Source organism: Meriones unguiculatus, chromosome 5, assembly GCF_030254825.1.
Source record: "Meriones unguiculatus strain TT.TT164.6M chromosome 5, Bangor_MerUng_6.1, whole genome shotgun sequence".
Taxonomy (NCBI): domain Eukaryota; kingdom Metazoa; phylum Chordata; class Mammalia; order Rodentia; family Muridae; genus Meriones; species Meriones unguiculatus.
Genome location: NC_083353.1, coordinates 35,497,081 through 35,521,596, shown reverse-complemented (window position 1 = coordinate 35,521,596; position 24,516 = coordinate 35,497,081).

Genomic DNA, 24,516 nt, shown 5'->3' with positions numbered 1-24,516 from the left:
ACTACACTAAATTATAATCTTTATTCCATTTCAAACACCTTGACCAAACCTCTCTCCATACCTTTCAATTTCTTCCTCCCAAGGGGAGGGTAGAACATATGTTTGAAAGAGTTTTATCCCTAATGCAATCCATGTGACCTCCATGTCTTCTAAAATGATTTCAGTGGGAATGCTAGTGATTTTAAGGATCGTATGTAATTTCCTGCTGAGCTGTTTAGCATGTGCAAATTACCATTTGACCTCCATAGTGACATATTTGTCATAGCAATTTTCACTTCTAGTGAAACAAGTTAGGCCGGCACAGTAAAAGTGACTTTAGGTAATAATTTTTCACACAGAACCTTTCACATGGATCTGCCCCTCTATGTTCCACAGGTTGATACTAGGTCTTCAGAGTTTTCCTTTTAGGTTGTTTTTAATAAAAAGCATAATATTTCCATAACTCATATTTGGAATGCTTCCTGGTTTTGGAAACAGATTATTAAAGCTGAGCATATGGAGGTCTTAAAGTAGAACCTTATGGGGGAAAAACAGTTGATCAAGGCTATTTTGCAACACTGAAAAATTAAATGCATGTAACATCATGGTAGAGTGGGTTTACTCTTTATAATGTTTTATAAGCTTGGATTAGCAAACTCGTTTCTTGGGTAAGCCCACAGGCACATTGAAGCCCGTGTCTTGAAAAAAGTCAGATTGTTTCTACTGTTTTTTTCCCTTTTTACTTTGCTTAGGAGCTGTCAGTAGACTTTTTAAAAGGAAGTTAAAATTCCAATGATTGACTCTGGAGAAAAAGTTTTAGAGAAAAGGATGAAGATAATTCTAACTGAACAGAGCAGTGAAATAAAAACCTGATTGAAAGAACTTGTTTCATGCATAGGTTAAGCCCAGCAAATCGAAAGGATTGCACTAGATTCAAATCCATTCACACACATTCACTTCTCTCCTCCATGGACTCGCCATTTTCTCAAAGGAATATAATCAGAAAATTGTATGATCTAAATGTGCATAATGATTGCCTTTGTTTCTTCATCACAAATTTCGGAGTACCAGATGTCAGCACTGTGATTTACATTCAGTATCCAAAGGGAAATAAAATCCTGGTTCTTAAGTATTTTCAACAGCAGAAAAATCAAACGTATGTGATAGATACTCCTGGGAAATTTATGTGTAGTAGAAAATCTCAGTTTAGGCACCCAATGGATAGAATGGCCATTTAAAAAAAGAAAGGCCATTAAATTTGCTATGTTATTATTTTGGGATGTAAACAGGGACCAGCAACTGATGAGTATGAAAAGACAAACAGAGAGTATTCTAATGACCAATAGAAAATATTTTCAGATTTTAAGAACTCTCTGGCAAACATGTTTTTGGGAAGATGTTGTGAACAGTGGGACTTAGAATGAAGTAAAGTGCTATAGTGAGTCTTCATTTTCAGCTGAGGAAATCAGGAATCACCTGCGAGACATGCCTCTGGGTGGCTGTATGAGAACTTTGCAGGAGGGTTAATTGAGATGAAAAACTCTCCCCTGGAGTGGAAACTAAACTGTAACAGTATATCTAGCTTAATGTTCAGCTTCTGGAACTCACAATCTTCTCTCTCCCCTGCTCTACAATTAACAAGTATGGCTAGTCTTGGAGACTAAGGCAGGCTCCAAACCACACGTGCTGCTGTGCTCTGTGGTTGTCTCATAGAATTGTTATCTCCAGTGTGTTGTGGTCTCCGCTACCCCTGAAGCTTCATACTCAACGATGACCTCTCATGGTCTTTCTTCAGGGACCCCACCTGGGCCACAGAGTGCCAGCTTCAGCTGCTCTCCATGACCAGCACGCTCCACCTGTGTGGCTGCAAGCATGAGATGCCCTTTTTCTTTTTGTTAATTTTATTTTACTTGTTTTTTTTTTTACAATTTATTCATTTCATATCCCGATTGAAGCCCCCCTCACTCAATGCCCTCCAATCTCACCCTCCCTCTTTGCCCCCATCATACCCTTCCCCTACTCCACTGAAAGGAGGAGTTCTTCTAGGCCATCTGCCCATAGCTTATTAATTTTTATCAAGACTGCCTGGATCCTCTTCCTCTGTGGCTTGGCAAGACCACCTCACCAGGGGAAAGTAATGGAAGATCAGGTGATTGACTTCATGAGAGAGGCAGCCCCTGCTCCTCTTACCTGAGAACCCACATAGAGACTGAGCTGCCAATTGGCCACATATGATCAGGGTGTCTAGGTCCTCTCCATACACGGTCCTTGGTTGGTACATCAGTCTCTGCAGGATCCCCTGGGCTCAAATTTTTAGCTTTGTTGGTCTCCTTGTGGAGCTCCTGTCCCCTCAAAAGTCCTTCTACCCCACCTCCTCCTTCTTCCATAAGACTCCCTGTGGTCTGTCTAAAGTTTGGCTGTGAGTCTCAGCATATGCTTTGATCCCCTGTTGGGTGGGGCCTTTCAGAGAACCCTGTATAGCAGGCTCCCATCCTGTTCCATCTCTTCTACTGTTTCTGGTATCTATCCTGTTTGCCCTTCTGAATGAGATTTAAGCATCCTCCCTAGGGACCCGGAAATATCTTAAAGCAGAACATCTATAAAGAGTGTTATCAAACTGGGCATGGTGGTGCATGCCTTTAATCCATAAATAGATGGCCCTTTTCTTAACTGCAACTTCTGTGTATTGACTCCAACAAAACACCTCTCAGGAGATTCTATCTTGGTAATGCTGGTCTCTTCTTAATCACAGCTGATTCTTCAGCCTTAGCTGACAAGAAAAAGGAATTCTTCATTCAAAATATCACTTGATTGGCTGAATAGTCATTTCTTTGTTCTGAAACTTCACAAGCTGGGTCTCCATTATCTGCATTGCTCTCAGCATTAGCTTTCAAGTTCATACATCTGCTGATTCAGCTCTGGATATTCAATGGCTTTCCCAGACTAAAGTTCCAAAAGCCTTCACAGTCTTCTCCAAATGGTCAAGTCTTCACAACAGTATCCCATGAGCCTGGAATCAATTTCTTTGTTGGTTAGGTTTCTATCGCTGTGCTAAAAACCAGCCCAGAAGAAGCTTGAGATGGAAAGTGTTTATATCAGTTTACACTTGTAGTCTATCATGAAGGCAAGTCAGGGCAGGAACTCAATCAAAGAAGAAACATGAGATCAGAAACAAAGAGAAACCATGAAGGAATACTATTCTTGGAGCTCTCCATGACTTTCTCAGGTTTCTTTTTTATACAATTCAGGACAAACTTCTCAGCTGTGGTGCACCAATGTTGGCCTTGGTCCTCCTACATCAATCCTTCATCAAGAAAATGCCCCCAAGCCTGGGACTGTGGGACATGCCTGTAATCCTAGCACTCAGGGAGGCAGAGACAGGTGGATCTCTGTGAGTTCGAGGCTATCTTGGTTTACAGAGTGAATCCAGGACATCCACAGCTCACAGAGAAATTCTGTCTTGAAAAACAAAACAATATATATATATATATATATATATATATATATATATTCCCACAGACCTGACTATAAACCAAGCTATGAAGGCATTTTCCTAACTGAGGTTTCCTCTTCCTGGATGACCCTAACTTTTGCCAAGTTGGCAAAACCCTTACCAGCAAACACTGGTACTGTATACAATGTGGTACTATGAGTGGGTAATTATTTACACTCAATATAAGATGTAATTGACTATGAGACATTTCTTCATACTTACTTACATAGGGTTATATTCAATTTAAAACTATTGAATGGTTTATTAGTAGAATTTTTCTATTTAATATGTTTGTACCAAATTGCTCAGAGGTAGTTAAACTTTGAAAGATAAACCAAAATAAAAAGTACTATTACATTGCTCATTTTACTTATATAGGCACAAAAGTCAAAAGACTGCAGATTGATAAAATGGAGGCAAAATGAAGTCCGAAAAGTAACTATAAAAATTTGTACAACACAATTTTTGGGTGCAGGATGCAGAGAGCAAGCTGTAATTGAGCTAGCCTGCCTTCCCTACTGCCAGAAATTTCTCTGCAAGGTGCTGGGGAGAGAAGATGCCATCAATAGTCTCGCTCAGCTTTGGACACTACATGTAGCACTGCCCACCCACCTGCCAGGCAAAACGAGCCCACTTCTGTGATAGTGGCTGTTATGGGAATAATGAGCCCCTATTCTGCTTAGATCTGAAGGCCCCTCCTCAGGCTAGAATTCAGAGCCTGTGACAGGAGGTCATGAGCCCTAATGAGGAAGTACTTACGGTTATCTTGCTAAATGTGCATTTTGTGTTTCTTAAAGTGTCTTCTAAATATTTGTGTCTGTGCCCATATGTTACTACTGCTGTCAGCTTTGGTTCAAGAAACTTCATTGCAGACTGAGTGGAAATTACTGGGGAGACTCAAGGTACTCGTGAAGGCCACACCCCTCTCTGAGATCCATTGCTAGTCAATGGCTGCTGAGACAGAAGAGAGTCTTTCTTCAGTGATGTCTCCACTAATAAGTTACATGCTTCTGCAATACACCCTAAGCCACACACCCAGAAAGCAACTCTAATGAAAAACTCAGTTTGAACAAGAGGGCAGTGAAGCGCAGGAGTGGAAACAGACAAGAGAGGAGAGAGGGTAGTAGGTGACTATGATCAAGATACATACATTCTTATATCTGTGTATAAAATATGAAATCTAAAATATGAAATTTAAGCATACTAATATATATTAATATAAAAACTCATAAAAATTTGTCATATAACAAGAAGAAAACTATGAAAATAGTTAAAGTAAGATTAAAAATTAATGTGAAAGGTTCTTCTGGATTTTTGTGAAATGGTAATGAGGAATGGATTATCTTGAGCTATTCAAGATGGAAGGAAAGGAGACAGAGAGGGAAGCATATCAGTATTCAGGAAAAAGATGACTCATTGCAAGGCAGGAAAGAACATATTTCAACTTGGAGAGACATTCATCCTAATGAGAAAAAATTTCATCTTTCTCTGAGGTTAACATATTTGGGAAAGTTGATAAAGCAACATAGACAAGTTTATGTGAGTGTGTTTTGAATGACAGTGAGGACATGAAGTCATTTTAGAGAGTTTCTGTTGTGTTAATGAGACCTGAGTAACAGAATGATAGGAGTGAGAAAGACAGTGGTGGACAGAGGTAAACAATATGGGTAAACACTTCAGACAATCACTGTGTGGATTATTTCAGAGACCTCTAGATCTAGCTATACCACTCCTAGGCATATATCCAAAAGATGCTCAAGTGCACAACAAGGACATTTGTTCAATCATGTACATAGCAGCTTTATTCATAATAGCCAGAATCTAGAAACAACCGAGATGTCCCTCAATTGAGGAATGGATACATTGTGGTACATTTATACAATGGCATACTACTCAGCAATTAAAAACAAGGAAATCATGAAATTTACAGGCAAATGGATGGAACTAGAAAAGATCATCCTGAGTAGGTATCTCAAAAGCAGAAAGACATGGTATATACTCACTTATTAGTGGATATTAGACATATAATATAGGATAATCATTCTAAAATATGTACACCTAAAGAAGCTAAGCAAGAAGGAAGACCCTGGGTAAGAGGTACAATCCTCATTAAGAAAGGCAAATGGGATAAGCATAGGAAAAAGGTAAAAACAAGGAACAAGACAGGAGCCTACTAGAGAGGGCCTCTGAAAGATTGTACCCAACGGGGTATTAAACCAGATGCTGAGACTCAGATGCTAAACTTTGGGCAGATTACAGGGAAGCTTATAAAAGAAGGGAGAGATAGAAAGACCTGGAAGGGTCTGGAGCTCCACAAGGAGAACAATATAACAAAAAATTCTGGGCCTAGGGTTCTTTTCTGAGACTGATACTCTAACCAAAGACCATTCATGGAGATACCCTGGAACCCCTCTACAGATGTAGCTCATGGAGGCTCAGTATCCAAGTGGGTTCCCTAGTAAGGGGAACAGGGGCTGTCTCTTTGATCACCTCCCCCTGAGGGGAGGCAGCCTTACCAGGCCACAGAGGAGGACAATATAGCCTGTCCTGATGGGGAAGGGTCAGATGAAGGGGAAGAAGGACCTCCCTTCTCAGTGGACTTGGAGAAAGCCATGGGAGGAGATGAGGGAGGAAGGGTGGGATTGGCAGGGAATGAGAGAGGGAGCTACAGCTGGGATACAAACTATAATTAATATAAAAAATAAAAAAAATTAATAAAAACGATGAAAAGAAAAGGCATGAAGGCTATCAAGTCAGATGTTAATGAAAATGATATAGTGCTGTCATTAGTTTTGCTCATCAAATGATATTTTAAATCTCTTGTTGATTCTGAAGCAGAAACTCAGTTCTTCAGAATAAGATAAGGTTTGGAATTCTCATGGCATCAAGCTTAGACCTCTCTGAGAATTTCCTATCTACATGACTGACAAATCTTCTAAATAGTGTGAATTATTATCATTTTCACTAAAATGAAAACCAACCATTATTTTTGGTTTATGGTAACCAAATAACATGTCAGCTCATTAATCCAAACTAAGCCATCAGTAGTGATTTGAATCTCTTTATCTTTTCTCTGCATACTTCAGAAGCACTCATCTTTTCCGCAGGTTAGAAGAACATATTTTATAAGCAGAAGCTGAGCTTCTGGGGTTGTTTCTCATACTGAAGGGTAAATACTTTGTGCTGGTGCGAGTTCACAGGTGCAACAGGATTCACACTGGACCCATTCAGGCCTTCTCTTCTGGTCACTAACAAGATCTCTGACCTCCACTAGACACGAAGCTAATTTTGCTGGGAGGGAGAGCAGAATAAAGAAAAGAGCAGTGAAGAAGACAACACAGGAACCCAGTTCAGGCTGCTCTTTCTAATGTGCAAAAAAGACACATGGTATGTTTTAAGAGATTATGCCTCAGAGTCAAGAGTAATCCTTTCTTAAAAAAAAAAAAAGAAATTTAAATAAAACTAGACTTTGATGGGCAGCACTTGTCATTATTTAGGTATGTACCTTTAACCATGTATTCTCTGTAATCGAATGCTAGTAATATGTTTCAGAATTACATGGTCAATTAAATCTTAAGTATCTAAAGCCTGGTCAAATTTTAATTGCAAATCTTTAAATCAGTGAGTTAACCACATGTCTACATCTTATTTTTTTCTTTGCTGGACTTATGTGAAACTGAAACAATGTTGAATGTGCAATGTTCTCAGCATTAATTGATAACAGTTAAAAATTTCATTGCAATTCATTATAATTGCATTTTGGATTAAAACGAAGTTACTGTGGTCTAATAAATTTGACAAACATGTGAGAGCATATTTTTATGTCAATCTGATTGTTTTGAGCTGAACTTTGAAACTTGCCATTATGTACATTCTGAGGGTGGTTAATTGGTTACATTTGAAATTTTTATAACCTGGAGGACTATAAGTAACCTTCTATACACAGTTGCTGAAAAAGGGCACCTTTGCATTACTTCAGAACATGTCCACCAAGAACTATGTGCTCTAGCTGGCAGGCAGAAGATTTGCGGACACTATGGAGAAATGAAACCTCAAAGGGGATTTGGCTAGCTTTGGAAGGAAATGGTCTTGAAGGTGGGTAAGAGATTTAGTCTTCAGAGACTTGAAGGATTTTTGTTTGTTTGTTTGTTTGTTTGTTTTAATCCAAGTCTTTCACTTGCTTGGTTAGAGTTACATCAAGATACCAAGGTATATGTTATTTGTGACTATTGTGGAGGGTGTTGTTTCCCTAATTCCTTTCTCAGCCCATTTGTCAGATTTTTTTTTTTTTTTGTTAATTTTGTATCCATCTACTTTGCTGAAGGTGTTTATCAGCTGAAGGAGTTCTCTGGTAGAATTTTTGGGGTCACTCAAGTATACTATCATATCATCTGTCATAGTGATACTTTGACTTCTTTCCAATTTGTATCATTTTGATCTCCTTTAGTTGTCTAATTGCTCTCACTACGACTTCAAGAACTATGTTGAAGAGATAAGGAGAGAGTAGGCAGCCTTGTTTGTCCATTTTCAGTGGGATTGATTTAAGTTTCTCTCCATTGAGTTTGATGTTGGCTGTAGGCTTGCTCTATATTGTCTTTACTATGTTTAGGTATGTGCCTTGTATCCCTGATCTTTCCAAAACTTTAAACATGAATGGGTGTTGAATTTTGTCAAATGCTTTTTTAGCACTAAAGAGATGATCATGTGTTTTTATTTTTTTTCTTTCAGTCTATTTATATGGATTACATTGATGGATTTTTGTATGCTAAACCACCCTTGCATGCCTGGGATGAAGCCTACTTGGTTATGGTGGATGATATCTTTAATTTGTTCTTCAATTTGGTTTGTAAGTGTTTTATTGAGTATTTTTGCATCAATGTTTATAAGAGAGATAGGTCTGAAGTTCTCTTTTTATGTTGGGTCTTTATGTGGCTTAGGTATCAAGGTGACTGTGGCTTCATAGAATGAGTTTGGTAATGCTCCTTCTGTTTCTATTTTGTGGAATAGTTTGAAAAGAATTGGAGTTAGCTCTTCTTTGAAGGTCTGGTAGAATTCTGCCCTGAAACCATTTGGCCCTAGGCTTTTTGGATTTGAGACTATTTCATTTATTTACCTGATCTTGATTCAGCTTTGGTAAATGGAAGCTATCAAGAAAATTGTCAGAGACAGCCCCTGCTCCCCTCCCCCTGGGAGGTGCAGCCTTGCTAGGCCACAGAAGAAGACAATGCAATCAGTCCTGATGAGACCTGATAGACTAGGGTCAGATAGAAGGGGAGGAGGTCCTCCTCTATCAATTCACTAGAGGAGGGCTATGGGTAAAAAAGGGAGAGAAGGTGGGTTTGTGAGGAGAGGATGGAGGAGGCCACAGCCAGGATACAAATTGAGCTAACTGAAATAAATTATAACAATAGTAATAATAATAATAACAATAGAAAAATTTAAAAGGAATTTTAAAAGGAAAAATTTCCATGTAATTTAAACTTTCTAGTTTTGTTGCATATAGAATTTTGACCTAGGACCTAATTTCCTCAGTCCTCCCTTTTTATTTCTGATATTGTTGACTTGGATAGTGTCTCTCTGCCTTTTAGTTACTTTGGCTAAGGGTTTTTTTATCTTGTTGATTTTCTTAAAGAACCAGCTCTTGTTTTCTCTGTCTGTGCTGGGCTCATGGATTCTGGCCTATGTGAACCAGGCTGCTGGGCCACTGGTGGATAGATCTCTTTGCCTACAGCTGCTCCTATGTCTCACAGGCTTCCCTTTAGACAGTAGGAAATAGAAATTGGGTTGCAAGCCTAGCTCAGCTCTGCTGTGTTCACTGTCCGTGCTGTGCTTGCTGTTCTGACCTGGGTGAGCCAGGCAGATGAGTAGGCAGAATGGAGCTGCACCTCCCCACAGTACCAGAGTGTATCCACTCCACTGGGCGGTGAGAGTGAGTGCCCCTAGCTGCCGGGGCCAGGAAGGTGTCCACAGGATGTTGAGTGTGGTCTCCCGGGTCTGGAAACAGGAGCGTTTAGAACCCTGAAGGTGTCCCCAGGACTGTGATAGTGAGTGGCCAGGTTTGGAGCCTTATCCTCAGTACAGGAAGATTTTTCTTTCCACAGTCAGGGAGAGTGAGAGCCCAAGGTCTGATCCGCCAAGAACTGGTCTCAGGAAGATATCCGCAGCTATTGGGTTTCAACAGTTGTCAGCTTAAGGCTGTAGGGTCAGAACTGTGTGCGGTGCTGCGGCCTGTGCCAGGAAGCTGTCCACAGATGGCCACTTTGGGTAGATTGGTGGCCTAGGGGTGCAGGATAGGAGCCCCACTTGTGTGCTGTGGGTCGCAGGAAGATATCCACCAATGGTGGGGTCAGGCAGGTGGCCAAGGGCTGCAGGGTCAGCGCCAAATGAGCTGCTGCCTGTCTCAAGAAGGTATCCAAAGATGGTGAGGTTAGGTGGGTGGCCTAGCTACAGCAGTGCTGTGCAGGAGCAGGGGAGATTTTCCTGGTATTAGCTGAGAAGCCTGAAGATGGACCTTCGAGTATCCCGTGGATTCTCCTCTCAACTGAACAACACAGCTGCAGGGGTTTTGCGGTCACCCTGTTCTCACTGATGAGCTGCTATTCAGATACCCTGCATAGAAGGCTCCGCCATCTTGGATACCTCTTTCCTGATTACTTTAAACTATAATAAAATTGTACATGTATATATATATATATGATCATTCAGCCCATAATACACAGAATTCTGATTACTATTCCTCAGTCTACACTGCTTTGGTCTTGAAGGTAGGCAAAGTTGCCTTCAACTGAGAAATAAAATGCACAGAAGCAACTATCACATAATGATTTAAGCATCTTGTAATTGCTATAGGTTTATTTATGTTTGTAATACCAGTGTTGCCTTGAAGTTTGTATATGTTCAAAACTTTCGTATATCCTTATGTGCTTATTGATCTCTTGTTTATGTGAAGTATCTATGCTAATGATACTTGGAACTGCCATTAAGATGTTATCAGACATACTACATAGATTTAAGCTACACACAAATAATATGGCTATGAATTTTATAAACAAATCAGTCCTCATATTATAATGCATCTGCATCTTTTCTATCAAGATCAGTTGATACAGTGAATGTCCCAATTAAATTAGTTTTCTTTTCAGAAGTCAGAATACTTCTAATCACTTTATTCCCAGACAGTTTCCTAATCTGATAAGATAATCATCTAACATGCTTATCTTGTGAGTGTTTTGATGTACTTCAAGGGTTGTCAAGGAACTAAATTATGAGTTTTTAATTTTCCTTATGAATTCCTCACTTTATTACTCTCCATAATATTCAGTATGCTACAGATGAACTGTAGTTGTGGTAAAAAAAAAAATCAGCCAATAATCCATAAAAACTTGGACTAACTACCTAGGTAATTTTCCAGTTAAGTTTATCATTCCCATAGCCCATTTTAATGGAGAAACTGCTAGAATAAGTAAAATATTCATATATTCCATCAGAAACCCAGGATACATGGAAGATATTAATTAGCTGTTGTAAAGGAGGTAAGAGTTTAATGACAACACAACTGAGGGGAATACTTACATATATATTTATTACATATATTTCTGACTATAGTTCTGATTAATTTAAACTATGTAAAATTACACATATGCAATTATTACTATGGGTTTATAATATGAACCCTCCTATGGGTTCACATATGTGTATATATGCATATGTATGTATATATATATAAATGTATTCGATATTACTGTAAACTAACCACGTAAACATTAAACAATACTACAAAGATAACTAAAATGAGTTTCACTGTGGTCTATTCAGAAATAAAGTAAATGTTAGTATCATCTCAGTTTTTTTTTAATCTTTTACTTCTTAGTACAACTGGAAGTATCATTACTAAATTTGTATTAAAAAGTAGCAGCAACGGATTTTGAATTAGTATTAGCACGTAGTATTATAATCAGAAGGGTTTTAAAAACTGGCCCCAGCATTAATCTTGGTGATCATGTCACTGCTCACTCTTATTCTTATTGGTTATAGTGAGTGGCAGATTGCAAGCTTTCCCTATTATCTTGTTAAATCAAGAGGTGAAATCCCTTCAAGACTTCTCTTTTAAAATCTTTTATTAATGCTAATGTGCCAGATGGGAGAAATTAAAATGGTCCTGTTCTTCATGTTGCCATTACCCACAATTTTACCACATCATTTGCTGGTTAAGGAAGCATATGAAAATGATAGATAAAGCACACCGTTGTAAGAGTTCAAAAGTTATGAAATACCTTGTCTAAGAAAATCATTAACTTCATTAGGGTGGGGGCAGGTAGCTGTCATCCTCTAATCCTCAGAAATCCTGAAAAAGCTAGAACATAGAAACTCCTCACTTGTCCTGGTTTCTCAAATTTACCCCAGTCTTACATTCTGAGCAACAACTAGCAAAATGACTATGCAAGAATATTTCCCCTTGGTGCATAAGGATAGTTTCAGTACCCAAGTTCCTGTATGTGCTATGTATTTTCTTTTCATTTTGCTTCTTTGTGAAGTGGACCTTCATTTGAATGACCATTTACCATTTTGTATGTCTTGGAAAAATCCAAGCCACTTTTCCATGTAGCTAGGAGCATATTTGCAAACCCTTAAACCTCTCAGAGACAGAGTCACCTGGAGTGTGAGTCTATGCCAGTTGGATTTGGAGTGGCCCCTCCACCTGACCTTCAGGACAGGAAAAGCAATGTGGAGATGCTTGCAATGGGCGTTTTGGTCATAATGATATGGTTAAGTTGATTACAGATTTTTCTTGTTAGGTAACAAATAGCTTGGGTACTTATATAATAATTGAATTCAATGTAAAACCAAGAGCTTCGCCCACCCCAACCCTAGCCCCTCCATCCTAACAGATGGGGTCATTTTAGTTGAAAACTATAGGTCCAAAGAAGGTCTAAATATAGTTTTAAGGGAATAAATAGAACAGAGAATACTTTTACTTTTGATGGAATTTTAATAGAACTTAGCTGGAGTATATTTATCTTTGATTCTGTCCAAGGATGCAAATATGTTCCTCGTCTTCCCTCCTAAATGAGTTGATTATACCTTTAATCTTAACTTCTCTTCCCCAGTGTTTCTCCATATTAGGGAGGCCAGATTTTATGAGATTCTTTTATTAATTAAATTTTGTTTTGTTTATATTAATTACAGTTTATTCACTTCTTATCCAAGTGCCTTGTATATACTTGTATCCAAGTATAGCTGCCTCCCTCAGTTCCTCCCAATCCCCCCTCCCACCCTTATCTCCTCCCATGCCCCTAGCCAAATCCACTGATAGGGGAGATCTTCCTCCCCTTTCTGCTGACTCTTGTTTATCAGGTCTTGTCAGGACTGACTGCATTATCCTCTTCTGTGGCCTGGCTAGGATGCTCCCTCTTCAGGTGGAGTGGTGATCAAAAAGCTAGCCACTGAGTTCGTATCAGAGATAGTCCCTGTTCCCGTTACTAAGGAACCCACTAGGATACAGACCTGCATGGGCTACAACTGAGCAGCGGTTCTAGGTTATTATCCATCAATATCAGACTCAGAAAAGAACCCTGGGCCCAGAATTTTGGTTTTGTTGCTCTCCTTGTGGCACTCCTGTCTTCTCCAGGTCCCATTATCCCCCACTACTCTCATGGGAGTCCATGCACTCTGCCCAAAGTTTGGTTAAGAGTCTCAGCATCTGCTTTGATACTCTGCTGGGTAGAGTCTTTCAGAGTTCTTCTGTGGTGTGCTCCTGTCCTGCTTCATGTTTTCTCCTTCTTCCAATGTCCACCCCATTTGTCTGTCTGAATGAAGACTGATCATCTTACCCAGGAAACTCCTTCTTGCTTAGCTTCTTTATGTGTACAGATTTTGGTATATTTATCCTATATTATAGGTCTATTATACATTTATAAGTGAGTATAAGTGTGTGTGTCTTTCTGCTTCTGGGATACCTCATTCATGACGATCTTTTCTAGATTCCAAAATTTGCATGCAAATTTCATGATTTCCTAGTTTTTAATTGCTGAGTAGTATTCCATTGTGTAAATGTTCCACAATTTCTGTGTCCATTCCTCCCTTGAGAGACATCTGTGTTGTTTCCAAGTTCTGGCTATTATGAATAAAGATGCTATGAGCATGACTGAAGAAACGTCCTTGTTGTGTACTTGAGCATATTTTGGATATATGCCTAGGAGTGGATTAATTGGACCTTGAGGAAGTGCTATTCCTAATGGTTTGAGAAAGCACCAGATTGATTAAAAAAAAAAATGGTTGTGTAAGTTTACATTCCCACCAGCAATGCAGGAGGGGTTCCCTGTCTCCACATTCTCTCCAGCATGTATTGTCACTTGAGTTTTTGATCTTAGCCATTCTGATGGGTGTAAGGTGAAATCTCAGGGTCACTTTGATATGTGTTTGCCTGATGACTAAGGAGGGTTGAACATTTCTTTAAGTGTATCTCTGCCATTGAACATTCCTCTAATTAGAGGTCTCTGTTTAGCTCTGTGTCCCATTTTTAAATTGGATTACTAGGTTTGTTGGTAATTAACCCCTTCAGTTCTTTAGATATTCTGGATATTAACCCTCTGTCAGATATAAGGTTTTTGAAGATCCTTTACCAATGTGTAGGATGTCATTTTGTTCTGATGACAGTGTCCTTTGCTTTACAGAAGCTTTTCAATTTCATGAGGTCCCATTTATTGATTGTTGCTCTTAGAGCCTGTGCTGTTGGTTTTCTGTTCAGGAAGTTGTCTCCTGTGCCAGTGAATTCTAGGCTCTGCCCCAATTTTTCTTCTAACCAATTTAATGTGTCTGGTTTTATGTTGAGATCTTTGATCCACTTGGACTTTAGTTTTATGCAGGGTGATAAGTATGGATCTATTTGCATTTTTTCTCCATGTAGATATCCAGTTAGACCAGCACCATTTGTTGAAGATGCTAACTTTTTTTTTTTTATTGTATGGTTTGGCTTTGTCCAAAACCAAGTATCCATAGATGTGAGGGTTTATTTCTGGGTCCTCTATTTGATTCCATTGACCCACCATTACTTTTCTATGCCAGTACCATGCAGTTTTTATTATTATTGCTCTGAAGTACAGCTTTAGATCCAGGATGGAAGTACCTCCAGACAATCTGTTGTTGTACAGGATCATTTTGGCAATTCTGGGTTTTATGATTTTCCATATGAAATTGAGAATTGTTCTTTCAAGGTCTGTAAAGAATTGTGTTAGCATTTTGATGGGAATTGTATTGAATATGTAGATTGCTTTTGACAGGATGGCCATTCTCACTATGTTAATCCTACTGATCTGTGAGCATAGGAGATCTTTCCATCTTCTAATATCTTCTTCAATTTCTTTCTTCAAGACATGAAGTTTTTTTTTTTTTTTTTTTTTTGAACAGGTCGTTCACTTGCTTGGTTAGAGTCACATCAAGGTACTTTATGTTATTTGTGGCTATAGTGAAGGGTGGTATTTCCTTAATTTTTTTCTCAGCACTTTTGTCTTCCGTATATAGGAGGGTTTCTGATTTTTTTTTTTTAGTTAATTTTGTATCCAGCCATTTGCTGAAGGTGTTTATCAACTGAAGGAATCCTCTGGTATAATTTTTTGGGTAGCTCATGTGTACTATCATATCCTCTGTCAATAGTGATACTTTGACTTCTTCCTTTCCAATTTGTGTCATCTTGATCTCCTTTAGTTAACTTACTGTTTTGGCTAGGACAACAATTACTATGTTGAAGCGATATGGAGAGAGTGGACACCTTTGCCTTATCAATGATTTCAGTGGGATTGATTTAAGTTTCTCTTGGTTTAGATTGATGTTGGATATGGGCTTCTTATATATTGTCTTTACTATGTTTAGGTTTGTGCCTTGTATCCTTGATCTCTCCAAGACATTAAACATGAATGGGTGTTGGATTTTTTCAAATGCTTTTTCAGCATCTAAGGAGATGATCATGTGTTTTTTTTTTCTCCTTCAGTTTGTTTATATGGTGGATTACATTGTTGGATTTCTGTTTATTGAACCACCCTTGCACGCCTTGGAGTGAAGCCTACTTGGTCATGATATATGATGTCTTTGATGTGTCCTTGTATTTGGTTTGCAAGTATTTTGTTGAGTATTTTTGCATCAATGTACATAAGAAGTTCTCTGAAGGTCTGAAGTTCTATTTTTTTTTTTTTTGGTTGGGTCTTTGTGAGGCTTAGGCATCAAGGTGACTGTGGCTTAATAGGATGAGTTTGGTTATGATCCTTCTGTTTCTATTTTGTGGAATAGTTTGAAGAGAATTAGAGTTAGCTCTTCTTAGAAGGTCTGGTAGAATTCTTCCCTGAAACCATCTGGCCCTGAGCTTTTTTTGGAAGGGAGGATTTTGATGACTGCCTCTATTTCCTTGGGGTATATAGGACTAGTCAATCGATTTACCTGATCTAATTTAATTTTGTTAATTAAATTAATTTAATTAATCTAATTTAATCTGATTTAATTTTGGTAAATGGAATCTATCAAGTAAATTGTCCATTTCATTTAGAGTTTCAAATTTTGTGTTATATAGGATTGTTTGGATTTCTACAGTATCTATTATGTCCCCCTCTTCGTTTCTGATTTTGTTGATTTGGATAGATTCTCTCTGCCTTTAAGTTAGTTTGGCTATCTTGGTGATATTCTCAAAGAACCAGCTCTTGGTTTTATTGGTGTATTGTGAATTTTGTAATTTGTTTCTAATTTATTGATGTCAGTCCTGAGCTTGAATATTTCCAGCTGACTACTCGTCTAGGGTGTGTCTACTTCTTTTTTTTTCCCTAGGGCTTTCAGGTGAGCCTTTAAGTTGCTTGTATAAAATGTTTCAAGTTTCTTCTTGAAGGCACTTAGTACTATGAATTTTCCTCTTAGCACTGCTTTCATTGTGTCTCATAAGTTTGGGTATGTGTGCCTTCATTTTCATTGAATTCTAGGAAGTCTTTCATTTCTTTATTTCTTCCCTAACCAAGCTATCATTGAGTAGCGAGTTGTTCAGTTTCCATGTGTGTGTAGGCTTTTTGCTATTTCTATTGTTTTCGAGGTCCAACTTTAGTCCATGGTGGTCAGATAGGATACAAAGGATTATTTCAATCTTCTTGTGTCTGTTGTGTCTTGCTCTGTGACCAACTATATGGTCTATTTTGGAGAAGGTTCCATGAGGTGCTGAAGAAGGTATACTCTTCTGAATTTGAGTGAAAAGTTGTATAGACATCTATTAGGTCCACTTGATTTAGGACCTCTGTAAGTGCCTTTATTTCGCTATTTAACTTCTGTCTTACTGATCTGTCCCTTGGTGAGAGTGGTGTGTTGACATCTCCCACTATTAAGGTGTTAGGATCGATGTGTGATTTCAGCTTTAATAATATTTTATTTGCAAATACATGTGCTCTTGTATTTGGGGCATAGATGTTCAGAATTATGATGTCCCCCTGGTGGGTTTTTCCATTGATGAGAATGAAATGCCCCTCCTCATCTTTTTTGCTTAGTTTTGGTTGAAAGTCTATTTTATTGGATATACATTTATTGGATATACAATTTATTGGATATATTGTATTGGATATACAATAGCTACCCCAGCTTATTTTCTGTGTCCATTTGCTTGAAAAACATTTTTCTAGCCCTTTACTCTGAAGTAGTGTTTATCTTTGTTGCAGAGGTGTGTTTCTTCGATGCATCAGAATGTGAGATCCTGTTTCCCCACTATTCTGTTAGTCTGTGTCTTTTTATTGGAGAGTTGAGTTCATTGATGTTGATAGATAATAATGACCAATTAATGTTACTTCCTTTTATTGTGGAGTTGGTGGTGTTTCTATGATCATTGCTTGTTTCCTTTTAATTTTTTTGTTATGAAGTTATTTGTGTCCTATGTTTTCTTGGGTGTAGTTGTATTCATTAGATTGGAGTTTTCCTTCTAGTATTTTCTGTAGGGCTGTATTGCTGTGTATATATTATTTAAATTTAGTTTTGCCATGGAATATGTTTTTTCTCCATTTAGGTTGATTGAAAGCTTTGCTGGGTATAGTAGTATGGGTTGGCATCTGTGGTCCCTTAAAGTCTGCATACCCTGACCCTTCTGTCTTTCATAGTTTCTGTTGAGAAATCTGATGTGATTATACCTGATAGGTAGACCTATCAGGTCTTTATATGTTACTTGGCCACTTTCCCTTCCTGCTTTTAATATCTTTTCTTTGTTCTGTAGATTTAGTGTTTTGACTAGATATAATGTGAGGAGTTTCTTTTCTGGTCCAGTCTATTTGGGTTTTTGTAAGCCTCTTATTTGTTTATGGACATCTCTTTCTTTAAGTTGGGAAAATTTTCTTATATGATTTTCTTGAAAATATTTGCTGGACCTTGGAGCCTGGAGTCTTCTTTTTCATCAATTCCTATTATTCTTAGATTTCGTCTTTTTGTGGCATTCTTGATTTCTTGGATGTTTTGTGTTTGGAATTTTTCCAATTTTACTTTTTCTTTGAGAAAAGAATCAATTTCTGCAAGTGTATCTTCAGCACCAGAGATTCTCTCAACCATCTCTTCTATTCTATTGAAAAGCACCAAGAACTCTTCTCTACTGAGCCGTCTCTACAGGCTGATAACATACATATTTTTTAGCAGGTCCTACAGTAGAGTTTGCCTTTAATTGACCTTACTACTTAAGTCAATTTAACTGTCAACAGTTAAATTGATTATTTTAACTGTCAACAGTGTATCTTTTTAAAGTTGCACCTTCAAAGGTAAATGTGGTAGCGAGAATGGGAATACCCCCCACAGGCTAATAACTTTGAGTGTTTGGAAGTTGGTATTTGTTTGGGAAGGACTAAGGAGGTAGGCCTTGTTGGAGGAACATGTCACTGAGGTTGGGAACTGGAGGTTTCAAGAGTCCATGCCATTTCTAGTCTCTTTCTCTCTCTCTCTTCTTTCTCTCTCCTCTTTCTCTCTTTCTTTCTCTCTGCCTTCAACTCTTAGCTACTTATCCAGCACAGCACTGCCTGTCTGCTACCATGCTGTCTGCTGTGATGGTCATGGACCCTCCAAAACTGTAAGCAAGGCCCCCAATTAAACACTGTCTTTTATAAGTTGCCTTGGTTATGTTGCCTCTTCACAGCAATACAGCAGTAACTAATATGTTGTTATAAAATATAAACAAAAGAGTGTGTTTAGAGTTCAGTTTTTATACATTTTTATATGTCTTTCTAGTGGAAACAGAAACAAAACAAAATGGAGAAGGCCAAATATCATCACAAATGACATACATTATATTAAAACACACTGTGATTTCTTTTCAGCATGCAGAAAATTCATTTCTACTTTTATATGCATAGTCATTCAGATTACACCTGAAATATGAAATTAGATAGCTACTACTAATTAACACAATGTTAAAAATCAATAATGAACTATGGATAGTGTGCCCAGATCCAAGACTACAGTGATAGAACTGCTCTTGGACATATAAACATTTTATACATTGTTGTAAGCATTTTCTGTCTGATATCTACAGTTATGTAATTTCTGTCCTTTTAATTTTCAATGTGTTTTCTCATTGTAATCATTTGATACAACTTTATTTGTTTATAGCAAATTCTGAAAAATACATAATTGGCACTACCTCACAATAATGATGAAGAAGCTAAGAGTTACAGTGAGGTTAGTTCTTTTTTGTTAAAGAAAGAAAAATGGCCATCACACACTAGACCAAATAAGAGCTACAATGTCAAACAGACATAACTTCAAACTAGGAGTGAATGTGGAAGGTAGGAGTGCTACAGATGCCAGTTCTGCCTGCTTGCATCTCTTTTCTAAATTCATTAGAGTTACAAAGATTGCCTAAAAAGGAATTATATTTCAGTTTCTGCAATTCATTTAAAAAAAAAACAGCAAAAGAATATATTTGTTCCATGAAAAAAATGTATTAGTTGGCATTCACTGGTGCCAACTTGGGTCTTCCAGCTAGCCCAATCATCTCCCATGTTTCTGCATATTTTTATTTTAGGAGAACTCCAAAATCTACTGGAAGAAAACAGTCCAAGATTTATATCAGAAAAAAAAAACTTCTTTTTTTTCTATGTGATGGTAAGGGGATTAGACACTTATGAACTGGTTTTTATTTTTTTTATCAGTTACATTTTATTAACTCTGTATCCCAGCCGTGTCCCGATCCCTCATTCCCTCCCAGTCCCTCCCTCCCTCCCTCCCTCATCTCCACCGTGCCCCTTTCCAAGTCCACTGATAGGGGGGTACCTCCTCCCCATTCATCTGATCCTGTTTTATCAGGTATCTTCAGGACTGGCTGCAAAGCCCTCCTCTGTGGCCTAACAGGACTGCTCCTCCCTTCGGGGGTGGGGAGACCAAAGAGCCAGTCATTGAGTTCCTGTTAGAAATAGTCCTTGTTCCCCTCACTTTGGGAAACCAATTGGTTACTGAACTACCACAGGCTACATCTGAGTGGAGGTTCTAGGTTATATCCATACATGGTCCTTGGTTGAATGTCAGTCTCAGAAAAGACCCTGTGCCCAGATATATTTGGTCCTTGTGGAGCTCCAATCCTTTCCCCATCAGACTAACTCCCCTTCTTTCTTATGATTCCCTGTACTCTGCCAAAGGTTTGGTCATGAGTCTTTGCTTTGAAAACACTGCTAGTTAGAGTCTTTCAGATGCGCTCAGTAGACTCCTGTCATACGTTCAATGCACATCCCATCTGTCTTTCTAAATGAGGATTGATCATCTTACCCCATGTCCGTTCAATTGATTATCTTTTTTAGGTGTATAGATTTCATTATGTTTATCATATCTTCTAGGTCTATATAAGTGAGTATATCCCATGTTTGTCTTTCTCCTTCTGGGATATTTCACTCAGAATGATCTTTTCTAGATCCCACCATTTGCCTGCAAATTTCATGATTTCCTCCTTTTTGATTGCTGAGTAGTATTCCATTGTGTAAAAATACGACAATTTCTGTACCCATTCCTCCATTGATGGACATCTGGGTTATTTCCAGGTTCTGGCTATTACAAATAAAGCTGCTATAAACATGGTTGAGCAAGTATCCCTTTTGTGTACTTGAACGAACTTTGGGTATATACCTAGCAGTGGTATAGCTGGGTCTGGAGGAAGCACTATTCCCAATTGTCTTAGAAAGCGCCAGATAGCTTTCCAGAGTGGTTGTACCAGTTTAGATTCCCACCAGCAATGGAGGAGGGTTCCCCTTTCTCCACAACCTCTCCAGCATGTGTTATCGCTTGAGTTTTTCATCTTGGCCATTCTGATGGGTGTAAGGTGATATCTCAGGGTCGTTTTGATTTGCATTTCCCTGATGGCTAATGAGGATGAGCATTTCTATAAGTGTTTTTCTGCCATTCGATATTCCTCTGTCGAGAATTCTCTGTTTAGCTCTGTTCCCCATTTTTTAATTGGTTTACTTGGTTTGCTGCTTTTCAGCTTCTTTAGTTCTTTGCATATACTGGATATTAGTCCTCTGTCAGATAAAGGGTTAGTGAAGATTCTTTCCTAATCTGTAGGCAGTCGTTTTGTTTTGATGATGGTATCCTTTGCTTTACAGAAACTTTTCAGTTTCATGAGGTCCCATTTATTGATTGTTGCTCTTAGAGCCTGTGCTGTTGGTGTTCTGTTCAGGAAGTTGTCTCCTGTGCCAATGAGTTCTAGGCTGTTCCCCACTTTTTTTTCCAATTGATTTAGGGTATCTGGTTTTATGTTGAGGTCCTTGATCCACTTTGACTTTAGTTTTGTGCAGGGTGATAAATATGGATCTGTTTTCATTTTTCTGCATGTAGACATCCAGTTGGTCTAGCACCATTTGTTGAAGATGCTGTCTTTTTTCCATTGAATGGATTTGGCTTCTTTGTCAAATATCGAGTATTCATAGGTGTGTGGATTTATATGAACTGGTTTTTAAAGTTTTAGCTAGTCATTCCAATTATTAAAGAATGGTTCTAGTACTGTCAACTACACACAAGAATACACACTGTCCGTATATGTGGAGATAGAGAAAAAGAGAGAAAAAGAGAGTCAGACACACACACACACACACACACACACACACACACACAGAGAGAGAGAGAGAGAGAGAGAGAGAGAGAAGACTTTAAAGAAAAATTGGCTGATAATGGTATTTTTATGGTTGATATGAGGTTGGGCAAATGTCCTTACTCTTCCTTATTATTGCTAAACAGTAAGGTAAATTGCATTAAGAACTATCTTAGAAAAAACTGACCTGATATAATTTTTTTTCCACAAAGGCTTTTTATCTTTTATGCAGTTATCTGTACAAATGTATATAGGGCCTGGTAGACTCTCTCCAAAGGAAGGCTGCTGTTACTCTTTTCTTATTTTTCCAAGTGCATTCATCTTCTGTACATTTTGGAAACCAGAGATTTGTCAATGTCAAACAAAATACTCAGCATGTGGGGTTTGTGCATTCTGATTGTGTTTAGATATGGGTGCATATAATGTAACATCCTACTGGAATCCTGTCTAAAACACTCACCTTGGTTGAATCTGAAAATTTAAAACATGTCCTAAGCAAAAAAGCGGTTTTTCTAAATTATGGAAATAACAAAAATAATTATTCATGTGGCATTTGCACATGGCTCCTTAAATTAAACCATCATGGCAAACTCTTGAAATATGTTATACGAGTGTATGCACTATCATCTGTGTAACAACAAAGAGCTGAGGGTTGAGGAAGAAATAGGCTTCCCAAGATTTCCTGGGCAGTGACATATGGTCACAAGGTGCAATTTCAGGGAATCTAATGATATATTCTCTGTCTACTGCTGCCCATGAAGCCATTTTCCTTCCAGTTCTGTAAAGTCAGAAAACAGATTCCTTAAATGCTTGTTCATAGGATCAGTCTATTTCATCAAGAAGCAGCAGATGTAGTACAGGTCTTAAGACTGGCTATATTTTCTGGACTGAACACAGAAGAGTCTATGTATACTTTGTTTTGCTTGGTTGTATTTTGAAATCTCTTTAGAAGTTACATTTTTATTTTCCAGACATAGTGTGGTTCACACAACTCTAAACTAAAAGTGAATATTACTCAAAAGTAATATATTAAGTAAATACTAACGTATGAAGTAAAATTAGTATTATTTATTAATTTTACTTGTTATTTTCACTTGAAATAAACATTGGAGACAATTTTTCTCTGTGAAGTTACTGATATTTTGGATAGAAAGCCTTGGGTAGATGATATCTGTGTTTACAGGTACAGTTACTCTTTTCTGTGATTTCTAAGGAACCACCGTGGATGTACAGTATGTTCCTCACAGTGAAATCAGTGTCAGGCTAGTCTCTTTCGTAATGAAGAAATAACAGGCATTGTATCTTCCTTACATTTACAGTGTAATTACTTACATTATAGCATATGTACACTTGTCTTTTGTTTTTTTCTAGATGGCATTGTCCCATTGCAAAAAAAATGTATGCACTGGATGGGATAAAATATTCCCTCTTATATGAATCAACTATTAAATATGTGCATAACTTCAATCAAAGGAAACTATGTATTTATGCCTTCACCAAAGAAATGCTTTTACAAAGAGAACTCCCAGTTAAACAAATGGAGTTTAGAATTTAAAACACTGACTGTGGTAATACATGTAATTCAGCTAGCTACAAGTTTAAAAAGACAGTCTTAATTAAGATAAAAATAGTAAACTGCCTAAATATTGAACACATGTATTGGGGTATATTAAATCAATGACTAATACATGCTTTTGAAATCTGGATAAATATTTAAAATTCTTCTTCAGTTAAAGCCTGCAAAAGATATAACCTATAAATACAACTGTTGAATCTGGCTTTATTTTTGTTACTATAAATATGACACATTTCATGTGCTACTAATACTGTATTCTGCCAAATTGATTCACTTGAGGAACCATATCCAGAATTGCTAGTGGTGGGCAGCAGAATAGAGGCTACCCGTCTTACATCTTGGGACGGAGGGGGGCGGTGGTTCAGGATTGGTGGGAGTCAAATTTAACTTCATCCTTCCTGTCTTTTTGGGTTTTTTCTACTCTTCCCTCCTCTGTCTTCTCCCATTTTTCTTCTTCAGGCCCTGAGTATAAAATAGAAATATACCAGTGGCATTGCCAACTTAGGGCTTAAGAACTAGGGAGAAATTGAACTGTCAAACTAGTAATTGAAATTGATCAAAATATGTTCACTAACAGAGAAGTAAAAGGTGCTGTGGGATTCCCTAATAAATACTGTAAGAATAAAAGAAAGATTTTTGGAAAAAAAATTTTCCGTAAAAGAGTAATTCAGTCATTATTATTCCTTAAAAATTGTCTTAGATCTAGAAATGAAAAATGGCTCATGTCCTCCCCAGCCTGGGCTTTGTATTCATTGTGCTATACACCTGAATGCTTGTTCTTAGATAATTTCCAGAGCCAGTCTTCTTCCTGATCTTAGGTACCATGCTCGAGTTTTATTCATATTGCCCTATTTTGTGTTAGCTTGTTTACTGATTTGATTATGGATTTCTTTTCTTTTTTAATTTTAATTTTTTATTAATTAAATTTACATCTCTGCATTAGTCCATGTCTCCTCTCCTCTTAGCCCCATCCACCCTCACTCATTTCCTTTCTCATATTCCTCAGAATCAGGAGCCCCCCTATTCAAACACCTCAACTCATCTATTCATATGAGGACTGAGTTCATTTTCCTCCTTTGTGGCCTGGTCAGGAAGCCCCATCAGGGGAAGTGATGAGAAAGCAAGCAACATAGTCTGTGCCAGAGATATCACCAACCTCCTTAACTAGTGGGTTCACATGAAACCTAAGATGTCCATCGGACTTATCTTCTTGGGGTCTGTGTATTATACTATGTCTGCCCTGTACTATATGAGTAAAATCCGCTTATAACCGATTATATACCATGTGTGTCTTTCTGGGTATATATTACTTTACAGAAGATAATCTTTTCTAGTTCCATCCATTTGCCTGCAAATTTCACGATTTCCTTGTTTTTAATGGCTGAGTAGTATTCCGCTATG